The following is a 12,554-nucleotide window of genomic DNA, read 5'->3' on the forward strand; positions in this document are numbered from 1 at the left end:
TTATTAGCCGTTGTTGCATCTCGGCCAAGTAAAAACAAAGTCTTCTGGTCTCTGTTTTGATTGTCCTTGTATTGATCATGTGATGGGGCCTTTTAAGCTTGACCTACTCCAGGGGCCCAGCATGTCATAATCTGGCCCTGGGGGCAGCGTGGGGGGGCCCCTCTCCTCGCTGCCCTGCTAGTGCCCAAAGCATCTTCTGCTCGCGGAAACAACTTCCCCCTGCCTCATGGGAGGGCTGCCCCAGACCCTGTGCGCAGGAGCCACCACAGGAGGTAGCTGGGGACACTCTTCCCTCTGGCGCAGGAGGCCTCCTTGGGGGCCCCCCTGGCTCCTTGGAGCAGCTGCTGCCGCTCGTGCCAGCGAGGGGAGTCAGGAAATGGGGACGTCCCCAGAGCAGTGGAACGACACCCTCTGGCAACAGCTGGCTCTCGTCCAACGAAGGGATAGCAAATATACTCCCGTGCCCCATGCAAAACAACTTTGTACTGGCCAGCAGAAGCAGCAGAACTTCAACTCCGGCCAGCTGAAGCAGCAGAACACACACTCTGGAGCTGTTTCATGACAAAGATTTCCTCTTGACAAAAGAAACTGCTGATGCGCTATACCGCTGGACCATGCAATGACTGAAAAGTCCAACGGCATCGTGGTAACTGCAGAAGTCCCAGGAGCAAGCGGCTCACTCTGCTGTCAGTGCTTTTTTGGAAAGAAGTGCGGGGTGTGGGGCCTTCACCATTCTCAGTTGCTTGAAGCAACTTTCACTGAAACGGCTGCACTCACTTCCACGAAGTATACACGGGCCAAGGATGCAATCTTGCGCAGGCTTCCCTGGGAGCAAACCTCATGGAACATAGTGGGACTTACTTCCATGGAAACACATTGGATTCCACTCTCCATGTGATGCGACAATTGCTTGGCCCCAAACTTGGCCAAACATATCCGTTTGCAAGAATTAATCAAGTACGGAAACATGATGCTCTCTGAAACAAACCCATCATTATGCCTATTTATCTAATCAATTCCTTGGTTTATATCTCTAGCGGAGAGAAACATCTGTTTCTGTCCATAAATCCAGCTGCATTCTAACTGATCCCTAGCAATATAGTCTAATTCTTCCTCCATATGGTACAGCTAAGCCATTTTAAGAAGCTTATTTATTTATTTATTTATTTATTTGAAATATTGATACCCTGCCCCTCCAGCACACTACTGCTGGGGGTGGCTCACAACATTAATAAAATAGATACAGGGAAAAGACAGAGGGAACGGGTGGAGAGAGGAAAGTAAAACGTGAGCTGCATGCCCTTGGCTCACATGTTACTTTCCTCCCACCCCACCCCACCCCGATCCCTCCATCTTTCCCCTCTGTCTTATTTGTTGATTAAGAAATTGCTACCTGGTTGTAATTAGAGTGGAATACAATATAACAATATATAGACAATATAAAATTGTGATCCACAGAAAGAGTTGGAAGAACACTGAAGCTGACGTATTTGACGCCGAAACGTTTATTTTTATCTGTTTTTCATTTTACGCAATAAATGAAGGTCCTTAAGGAGAAATTGTGAGTCATCTTATCATGCGTATCGCGTCGCCTGTATACCAATATTTAAAACATATATTAAAATTAACAGTTAAAACAATCAATAAAATTCAACAAGAACACCAACTAAAAATGATTAGTGTGCATTTATCTTACCTTTGGATCTCTGCCCGCATGTTGGCTAAAACCATTCTTTCTCTTCACACACCCGGTAGCTTTTAATACCATTTGACCTAGTAAGCATTTCCCTGAGTCTCCCTGTCAGTATTGATTAGCCATCTGTATTCTGCTCAGTCCTTTTATCAGTGGCCCAGGGAAGCAGGACACCAGCAACATCCTGATCCACTAGTCAGCACAGGCTGCAATCGCATGCACATTTACTTGGGAGCAAGGCGACTGAATTCAATGGGACAGACCTCCAAGTAAACATGCTCAGAACCATGCTGATAGCCTTTGTATTCTAGCCAGACTAATAGGATATTTGCCAGTCCTTGTCCACGGAATTGGCTTGCACAGCACCCCAGATATATAGATACAGGTTCAGAGGAGTGTCGTGGTACAACCCCACTAACTAGGGTACCCCCAAGCGGTACTGTGCCCGAGTCACCCAGATCTCCCTACTGGTTCTCACCTCTCTATCTTCTGCCTTGCAATATCCTCTGCAAACAGCAAGTCATTAGCAGTGGTTCAACTGAAAGATCAACAAGTGGAAGGACAGAAGGGACTGAAGTTGGTGTCAGTGGCTGAGAGAACGTCCTGCTTTTTCTATGGAAGTGGCTTCAAAGGCTCCCACGCTTTTGCAGAAATCAGCCTCTGAGTAGGAACATGAGTTTGGTTTGAAATGCAGTGCTTAGAGAGTAGCTGAAGCAAACCGCAGCTCTGAAGAGTCCAATCAGTGTGCTTGCACTGTGGAGGGCATTGGAACTAGGCTTCAAGTGACATGCAGGATCCTCTTTTCCTCCATGAAGACTGAAATGTTTGAAGCAGCTCCGATTCAGCTTCAGCATGAGATGAAAGATAACAAGGCACTCTCCACAAATGACTGATGAGAACTTCAAAAAAGAGACTTCAAAACAGCCCCAATCCTATCCGTGTTTATTTGGAAGCATGACCCACCAAGTTCAGTGGAGGTTACTCCCAAGTAAGTGTGCATAAGGCTGCAGACGTCATGATTAATTCATGCCTATTAATGTTATTAACTGACGAGCCTTTCACTTCTTTAGTAAATTCTAGCCTAAGGTGGCTAATAATATCAAAACATATAAACAACGCATGAAAAAAGGCTTATGTAATAATCCATGGTGTGTGGAAGAACATAGGAACATACAAAGCTGCTATATACTAAGTCAGACCATTGGTCTATAAGGCTCAGTATTGTTTTCACAGACTGGCAGCGGCTTCTCCAAGGTTGCAGGCAGGAGTCTCTCTTAGCCCTCTCTTGGAGATGCTGCCAGGGAGGGAACTGGGAACTTAGATGCTCTTCCCAGAGCGGCTCCATCCCCTGAGGGGAATCTCTTCCAGGGCTCACACTTCTAGTCTCCCATTCATATGCAACCAGGGTGGACCCTGCTTAGCTAAGGGAACAAGTCGTGCTTGCTACTACAAGACCAGCTCTCCTTATGTAAGTGGATAAAGATAAGCTCTTCTCTCTCCCTCTCCCCCCCCACCCCCCACCATTCGAACCAGGGGTCAGTCCAATGAGATGGACCAGCAGGAGATTTAGGACAGACAAAAGGAAATACTGGGCAGGCTCAGATGACCTGCTGCAAGTATGGCTGGCATGAACCGCCAGTGCTGGCCAGTGCATGCTCCTGAGGCAAGTCACAAGTTAGGCTCATTTTGTGACCCAAGAATGAACCTGCCAACGTCTGATTCCCAGGACTGGGAGGGGTGCATTTCCCTCCCACCATCCAACATTTGTAACCATGTTGGGGTGGCAGAGGTTGAGGGGTGGAATTTCGCTCGGGAACACAGCAGACGACACGAAATGCCCACCACTTGTGGCTCATGCTGGAAACCGCTGGTTCCTGTCAACTTACCTCCTGCCAGTCAGACACTGCTCACTCCTTCACAGTGTATAATTAAACTATGGAACTCACAGCCTCAAGATGTGTTGATGGCTGCTACCTTAGAAGCAAGCTGGAACCCCAAGAGCAAGTCTCAATTTGATTCATATCCTGCCTTTCAATCAAAAGATCCTCAAGGTGGCAATCAATAGATTGTGATAATAATTTAACACACAGGTGTGCATGTGTGCGTACGCACGCACACACTTGAATATTGTTGGGGTCAAACAACTGGGGAGGACTGTTGCCTTCAGGCCCTGCTTCCAAGTTTGAGTGTTTTTTGTTCCAAATGGGTCCTAGGCTGGGAAGGGTTAATAAAGTTATACTATTGGCAATGTTTCAGTTCTAAATATTGTCCTCAAGTGTTTCGAACACATCCTACTGTTGTTGTTTTTGCCTGTTTATTTATAAAGGGCCTGTTTAACACCGAATGAGCCACCAACCAGTGAAAACAGCACGGTGAGAAGGCACCCACTTGACACAACACCCATGGCAGCCTGCCTGTGCCTTTAAACAGCTTTTTGACAGGCAGAAATATGACTGGCAAAGCTTCCCTTTTTTCTTTTTTTTGCGATCTGCCATTTGGGGTGGTGCATTTTTGGCATGTTTTTTAACTTAATAGTTTTGCCTTAACTGTTAATTTCCCCTTCTTTATTAAACCCCCTGGAGAGTGCTTCCTTTTGGGGTGGGAGCCAGAAATACAGAATGTAAGTTTTCAAATAAATAAACAAGGATGGAGTCGCAGGACATTTAGAGTCAGAAGGGGGTCCAGCCTCCTGCTCAGAAGAGGGGTCAAGCAGGAGTGGCCCCCTTGAGGCTGCCCAGCTGTTGTTGGACTGCAACTCCCATCACCCCCAGCGGCAAATTATCGTGGGGGGGGCTGCTGGGAGCCGTAGTCCAACCGCAGCTGGGCCGCCTCAGAGTGGGGGCCACCACCAGGGTTCCCTCCAAGAGGGATCCCCAGAGGTTGCGGACTACAGCTCCCAGCATCCCCAGCGGCTGCAACGGCCTTTGCTTGGGGGTTCTGGGAGTTGTAGTCCAAGCCATCTGGGGGGCACGTCTGTGAGAGAGGGAAGGCCCGTGGTGGCCACCAGCCCATGGATCCGCGGCGGGGCTGCAGCAGGGCGCCCAGGCTGCCCCACTGCCGATCCGCTCCGCCCCGCCTCACGCTGCCCCCCCAGTCTGGACCTGCCTTCGGGTGGAAACAAGCCGCCTCGCGAGGGGTCTGGACCTGCAGGCGGCCTAGAAACAGTCACCGGCCTGCCGGGCGTCTCCTGCTGCTGGCCGAGGCAGCCCCGCCCCCATTCCTCCTCCCCCCCCGCGCGCACACCTGGGCGCCCCTCAGCCTCAGCCCAGCCGGGGAGCGGGGGGGGGGGAGGAGGGGGAAGGGCTGGGAGCCCCTCCCCCGCATCGCCCACCCGCAGCGGCTGGAGCCTCCTCCCCCTCCTGCCCGGAGCGCCGAGCGCATCCTCCGAGGGGCGGCGCTTGTTTCGGGCCGCTTGGGCCGGCCTCCCCCGCCGCTGCCGTTGCTGCCGTCATCGCCTCCGCCGCTCTCCTCCTCCTCCTCCTCCTCCTCCATGCCGCCGCCGCCGCCGCCAGGTCTTCTCCGCCGCGCCGGCGCCGCCTCCTCCTCAGTCTCCTCGGAGGGCGCGCAGCTCCAGCAGCACCTCGCCACGGGCCGCCTTTCGCCATCGCCATTTCCAGGCGCTTCTTCTTCTTCCAGCCATGGCAGCCAGGTGAGGCGGGGACGGACGGAGCTCCCTCTCCCTTCCCCTCCTTCTCCCCGTCCCCAGCCCGCTTCGCCCGCCCGCCCGCCCGCCGCTCCCCTTCCCCGGGGGCAGCGCGGCAGGGCAGGCGTGCCCGGGCGGGAGCGCCCCCCCCGCCGCCTGGCCGCAAGAGCAGCACCCCCCCATCACTCCCCCCGGCTGGGGCATCCCCCCCTCCTGCCTCCCCGGCATCGCGCCCCTCACCCCCGGCAGCAGCGGGTCCTCCTCCCGGCTGCAGGCCACCAGCGCCCCCGCCCCGAGGGCTGCCCACCCCGCCGCCTGGGCCCTTCTCGTGCTGCTGCTCCTGTGCTGGGTCTGTGGAACGGGCTGCAGGGGCGGCCTCGGCGGCTCTCGCTCTGCGAGGGGTGGGGGGGGGGGGTCCTGCTGCTGCTGCTCCTCCGGCAAGCCTTGGCTTGTCCCCTTCTCCCTCCCCTCTTCTCGGAGAGGTCTGCGCTGGATTTCCTTCTGCCCTCCTCCTGCTGCCTTTAAGAGAAAGGCACCCTCTTCCCTTCCCTTCGGAGGTACTCTTCGCAGGGCTTGCTCTCTTCGCATGAACTCCTCCCTCCTCCTCCTCCTCCTCTTCCCCTCCCGCCAGGCCAGTGACCTGCCACAATCGCCTCCCCCCCTTCGCTTCACAGCCCCAGGTGTACTACTAGCCTGGACGTCTTGCTCTTTCTGATAATACCGCTGTCACGCCGCCGCCCCCCCCCTTGAAATCCTCCTCTTGGCAGTGTATCTGGGGACAATGATGATTTCCTCCCCCCCCCACAACCCCACTCCTCTCGATTGCCTCTCACTTCCATCCTCTCTGGATGTCTCCTGCCACCCACGTTCCCTCCCCGGGCCTTGATCATGCCAGTCTGGAGAGGTTTCTTAGTCCTCGTGCCAAATCCTATTCTTTCCAGCCGTATACCTACTGCCCCCACTGCATATTTTCTAAAATGAGCAGTTGCTTGTTCCTCTTTTTATACTATCTCCGTAGCTGGTGATAATTCTGGGTTTCTGCTTCTCACACTCCTTTTCTTGTGCCTAATGCATATGTAGCTTGATTAGCCATAATTGTACTTGATCAAAAATTTTGTGTATGATATGTTAGATTCTGTCTGTCTCGCCACCCCCATTTCCCCATGTGTTTGCTATGTTGCCTCTCTGATAATGTCTCGGTATTCTAGCAGATATTAGCCTCATTTTGCTCCCTCCTTGTTTCTATATTTAATAGTAGCATCCTTGCCCATTCCCTCTGTGATTGGAGAGCAAACATCTAGCTAATTACTGCAGGGCTGTTGCTTTCAAATTAACTGTTGAAAAGGATAAGGGGACTGAAATAGGTTAGTGCCAGCGAGAACCTTCCATCTGATTAAAAATGGGGGCTTTTAAAACACCGTGATGGGTGTAACTTCACTCTTGCACTTGCATGTCCATCTTTCTTAGAAACAAAATGGGTGGCAGGCATATAAGCTTGTAAACTGGATGAAGAATTTAGGTTAATTCATCTGTGGTCATGGACCGCTTTCCCTGTCTGATCCCTTTCCCGTGATACGGTCAGGACTGACTTGAAGTGCATTTCCTCTTGTAGCAGAATATGCATTTCCTGTATATATTTAAAACATTTGTATTGGAGGGCAGGGAATCAAAGACACAATTAAAGCCTCTAGCCAGCTTGCAGATGAATTGTATTCTCTAAAAGGTGACTAACAGAAGGTGGTACCTGGTATACTTTGACAATCTATTCTTAAACTATAATATGTCTGTACAGTGCAGTGTATGTTTATTTTTCAGCCCTCTATTGTGAACTGACATGGGTGATTCCCCTGCTCTTCAAAGATAAGCTCTTAATACAACCTTGATCTGCTCCTCGGGCTTTTTTTTTTCATGGGCAGCATCATCATGCATAACTTGTGAGGCAAGTAGCTGGTGTAAGGGTTATAATTACTCAGCTGAAGGTTCTTGAGTATGGACACAATTATCAGGCTGATGCAAACTAGATCAGATCATTGGTTTCTGGAAATCAGCTCTGTAGTGAGAGTGTTCTTTCCTTCCTTTACATTGATTTTTAAAGCAGCCCAGCAGTTGGAGTTCTGTGAGTGCAGTAACATCAGTCTGGATTTACTGGTGCTTTCACATTCCATAGCAATTCCATAGTCTATCATATTTTATTTATTTTATTTTATTTATATACAACCTGATGTGTATTCCCAGGCAGTGTACACAAGGTAAAATACAAGTATAAATCAGGATAAAATGATTTAAAAGCCTGCGAAAACAGGTAAGGGTCTTTTTAAAAACAGCTGGAGATGGAGAGGTTCTGATTTTGTCGGGGTGCATTCCAGAGCTCTGGGTCAGCCACAGAGAAGGCCTGGTCCCGAGTAGCCACCAAACGAGCTGGTGGTAACTGCAACCGGACCTCCCCAGATGATCTTAATAGGCGGGAAGGTTCATGTTAAAGGGAGTGTTCTCTTAAATACCCTGGACCGAAGCTGTTAAGGGCTTTATAGGTAATAACCAGCACTTTACATTTCGCTTGGATTATTTTCTTTGCTATTTACATGCTGTAGTTCTTGCACTACTGATTGATCCCAGCTATTCCTTCTGTTTGCATTGAGCATTCAGTCCTTCTAGAAGAGCAAGAGACTGATAAATAGGAACTATAATCTAGCCATGCATTTGCCTTGGATGGTTGACATAATTGGTTCCTCCTGTCAGAATCAATGGCATTGGCTTCCAAGGGTGTTGGATCAATGTGTGCTGGATTTTCACTGGTTAGAGTGCATTTAGGACTGGAAATATAGGAACTCCCCAGATTAGGAACACTGTGCTTTAAAAAAAAAAAGAGAGAGAGAGCCCAGAAGCTCAGTAAAAACACCCCACCCCCCTCGGTATAAGTGGTGTGACAACATTTCTGTGTTTGTGGGTGGTGAAAGAGAATAAAATGACTTTGGGAAGAGATGGCTGAGCAAGTGACAAGATGGCCCACACCAGCACACTGCTAGTTGGAGAGGGGCAAGAGAGCCTTAGGCAATGAATGGGTAAAAATCTTGCCACACCATGAGGCCCAAGCAATTTGTGTTACAGCATTGCCTTTGACAGATGGTTTTGCCGCTAGCTGCAGTGGTAGCAGGTCAGCATATAAAAATAATCTTGATATTGCCAGTTCCAAGAGTTAAGTGGTGACTACTGGATGGATCGTTCATCTGTGATCGGTACAACATCCTGCAAGCCTGTCTGTCTCTGTCCTTTCAACCCAGTCGAGTAGTTGTTAAAGAGCCGTGTGCTTATCCTGAAATGCTGTTGATGGAAAATTTATTCTGATAAAATATTTAAGTGCATCATCTGAATTTTGAAGCCTAGAAATGGGTCACACCTTTGCATTCTTGGGTTAAGTGGGAGGAGGGCAACTGTTAATAGAGTATAATGCAAAATACTAGGAATATACCCCCCATCTGGCCACCTTGTTCTTTTCTTCTGTCCTCTTATGCGCCTAACAGTTCTTGCTGCCCATCATTCTCTTTTGGAAGCATGTCTGAGCAGGGACCTGTTCTCTTGAATGCTGTCCAGCATAATGCATGCAAATATTGCTATACTTTGTCAAAAATACATAATTGATTTCAGTGGCACTTGTTTCCAAGTAGCCCTGCTTGGAGTTGGGGAAGGTTAACTGCAAACATAATTTTTCCTCTTGAGGTATCTACCCTGTTCCTCTACAACTTTGTTGAAACTCAGTTGTTTTCCACTGGTTCTTCAAGAAACAATCATGGTTAACTTGTTGTCATTAGATAAAGATATAAAGCTTCATATATGTGTGATTTGCTGCTACCTGTGAAATTGAAAGGCTTTGATGTGTCGCTTATATAGACAGTTGAAATGGCGATACACCAAAGACAAACAGTAGTTGAGTGATTAACAGTAAGGGTGGTATTCAGCCAGTGCAGCAGTCTCTCTTATGTTCCTTGTGGGCATGCGCACACACAATGCTCACACTCTGAAGATGGGGCATGACAGAATTCCTGGGCATTGCAGTGTGGGTGAAGGTGGGGTGGGGTGTGGGAAATGAGGTTCTCCAGCTTTTGTAGGACCACCACTCCCTCCCCATCATTTGATTGCAGCTGGGAAGTTGTAATCTAGCAAACAGTAGGAGAACCTCAAGCTGGTCACCACAGATGTATACTTTTACCTATAGCTTTAACACCTGTGTGGATGAGGGGACTTTGGCAGGTGGAGGTTTTCACACTCCTGAAGCATGGCAAGCTGCACTTGTTGAAATTTCCTCTTCCACAGAATTTTATGGAGAGTTTGCAATTGTAACAAAATGTAAATATAATTCCAGGAGCTGCTCAAACTGATGAAAGATGTTGAGATTTCCCTAAGATAACTTTCTGGCCGAAAGTGTTTGAGCAATGGCTGATGATGTTTAATAAAGAACTGACCATGAAAAGCTGTTCTCTAGAAGTTAAAATGTACATTTTGTCTTATTCAGAATTTGTAGGAAGAGGATATTTACAATCCGATTAAGTATGGGAGTGGCCATTGTGATGTAGTGAAAGGTAGGAGGAACTTAAGCGTTAAAAACTAAAGCTGCATGGCATAGAACATAGAGAGCTGCCATATACTGAGTCAGACCATTGGTCTATCTAGCTCAGTATTGTCTACACAGACTGGCAGCAGCTTCTCCAAGGTTGCAGGCAGGAGTCTCTCTCAGCCCTATCTTGAAGAAGCCAGAAGGGAACTTGGAACCCTCTGCTCTTCCCAGAGCGGCTCCATCCCCTAAAGGGAATATCTTACAGTGCTCACACTTCTAGTCTCCCATTCATATGCAACCAGGGCAGACCCTGCTTAGCTAAGGGGACAGGTCATGCTTGCTACCACAAGACCAGCTCTCCTTTCCATGTTCCATTGCTCTCTTTGGAGCTGTGATGCAGTTAAAGTAGAAAGTGCATTGATCAGGAGCTTATCTTTAATACTGTGAAGATTCGTAAAAGTTCTGTCACAACCTTGTGTGTGAAATTGTAAAGGTGTGAGAGCCTTGTAGTAGTACTCAGCTCTCTTCTAAGGACAGAGAGTCAAAACTCCAGCCATTCTGAAATTCTTCTGACATTACTCTTTGAAACCTTGAAGGTTAGTAAGAAGACTTGACGGATTAAAAATCCCCCTCGGATGTCAGGATGGCAACACCATTCCAAATACATCTGAAGCAGCCAGTCCTGCCTCACAAGAGTCTTTTCTCCAAAGGAAATCCATGTTCAGATTCATATTCTGAATATCTTTTCTGTGCATGTATTCAGATATTTATGACAAGGGTTTTACTGCTTAATGACACGGGATACCATGTCCCTGTGCTTTAATTTAAATGATCAGGGTACCTACTGTACTATTGACACAGACCTGTCTTGCATGGCATATGATTGCAGATCTTTTCCCTGCAGTCTCATACAGAGTTTAAAAATAGTTCTGAACTTGTGCCTGTTTTTTTTAATGGCTTAACAGGATAATCTAAATATTTGTTCTAGAAAGTGTTTGATCTTCTTTTCACTACTTTTCAATAACAAGCCAAAACTACTGTGTCATGGTTAGCAATGAAAGGTTTCAATGAAATGACAATAGAGTATTTGAGTGACTGGTTAGAACAGTAATATTGGGATACTGCATTTGCCATATTTGACACAAGGGCTCCTGCAGCTACTCTGTTGTCGCTGTCCACCGTGGCAAGCCAAATGGTGATAAAGCTGGAGCTGATGTGAAATGTTTTCTTGAACTGATTTGAAACTTCTGAAAACTTTTGATGACAAAACCTAAGATTTCTGTTGGGGTTGATAGATTATTGGCTTGACGGGTTACCAGGAACTATACAGTTGTTATTTTTCATGGCCTTGTCTGTGCTTTATGTTTTTTTGTCCTTTGGAGTTCAGCCATGGGATGTTATCAAGGTGAATCAGGTTTCTTTTCATGTTGTAGTTGTGCAATAGTTCGTTTTCTTGGCTCGCTGGAGCTAAAATATGAATGAATGATTTTTTTATTACATTTGGTGACCAGCAATCAAAAAATAAAATGGAAAATGAAATTAAAGTAAAATAAAATAAAAAACAGGACTGGGTAATAGAGTATCAAAACATATATGCATCAGTGTTCTCTCTAATTTTTTAATCTGTGTGTGGAATGAATTTTTGTTCTGGGCAGCAGTATCAAGGCAGTGTGCGCACACATGTATTCGGAATGGAGCCTTCCTGATTCAACGTGAGCGGGATCTAAAATTAACTGAGTGGACATCAAAAAACGTGTGAGCATGCGCACGCCTTAGAGGGAACTCTGATATACATACAGAGGTCTCACTTACAATTATGCTCCCGTCTCCGTTTGCATGCTGCACACAGAATCTTGCTACCCTCTCTGTAATTGCTGTGTACTGGTCTGCCAGAAGAAAGGAAGTGTAATACTCTTCTGATCGACCTGGCATGCTTTTTATAAGTGGTTCAATCCAGGCAAATACGAATGCCCCTATAACAGTATAAAAGCACATGTGAGATGGACTCGATATTGCCCGAACTGCATGGATCTGCCATCTGAAATGGCAGAAGGCAGGGCATTAAACCACGCCAGCAAGAACACTCTCCTCTGGTTTAGAGTGGTCAAATTTGTAAGGTACACTGCTGGCTGAGGGTAGCATGAGAAGCCACCTGGAATGCTACTAAGGTTAACATGATTTACATCAGATCGCATCTCCGTATCCACAATACGTTGTTTAATCATTTCTTTGGCGGCGTCATGTCCCTGTGAAAGTAGATATTGTGGAGATAGGCCATACCTGCCCAACTTGTCATGAAGGTTCTTACACTAATTAGAATGGAACTCATCTTTCAATACGGGGTGGGGGGTGGGGAGCAGGCCCTGATGGCAAAAATATAATTTGAGCCAGTAATTAAATGTGTGAAGCCACCCCTGGGCCTCAACTCTGGTTTGACCCACCTCTAAGCTCAGGATGGCATTTGAAACACATCTAGGCACATGGGATATGGCATGAAGGAATCTAGACTGAACAGCTTCCATGGGTTTCATGGAGCTGAAATATTACCAGATTTATGGCTCTTCTTGCAAACATAATAATAAGGTTTGGTAATATAGTCTGATCCACAGGTACATTGAGTAGATGATGGATGTGGCAGTTCTCTGTATATGGAAAGTGTATTTTCT

At 47.5% G+C, this 12,554-nt stretch overlaps 1 protein-coding gene across 2 annotated transcripts in view; it reads left to right on the plus strand.

The window, feature by feature from the left end:
• The first annotated feature begins 4,687 nt into the window (after positions 1-4,687).
• The window catches only part of SLC23A2 (solute carrier family 23 member 2), an 81,953-nt gene continuing 74,086 nt past the window's right edge, over positions 4,688-12,554 (plus strand). For both annotated transcript variants that reach the window (XM_053269509.1, XM_053269508.1), the window contains exon 1: positions 4,688-5,342. The gene's annotated coding sequence lies outside the window, so the exon portion shown is untranslated. The remainder of the gene's footprint in view (positions 5,343-12,554) is intronic.

Source organism: Hemicordylus capensis, chromosome 8 (assembly GCF_027244095.1).
Source record: "Hemicordylus capensis ecotype Gifberg chromosome 8, rHemCap1.1.pri, whole genome shotgun sequence".
Taxonomy (NCBI): Eukaryota; Metazoa; Chordata; class Lepidosauria; order Squamata; family Cordylidae; genus Hemicordylus; species Hemicordylus capensis.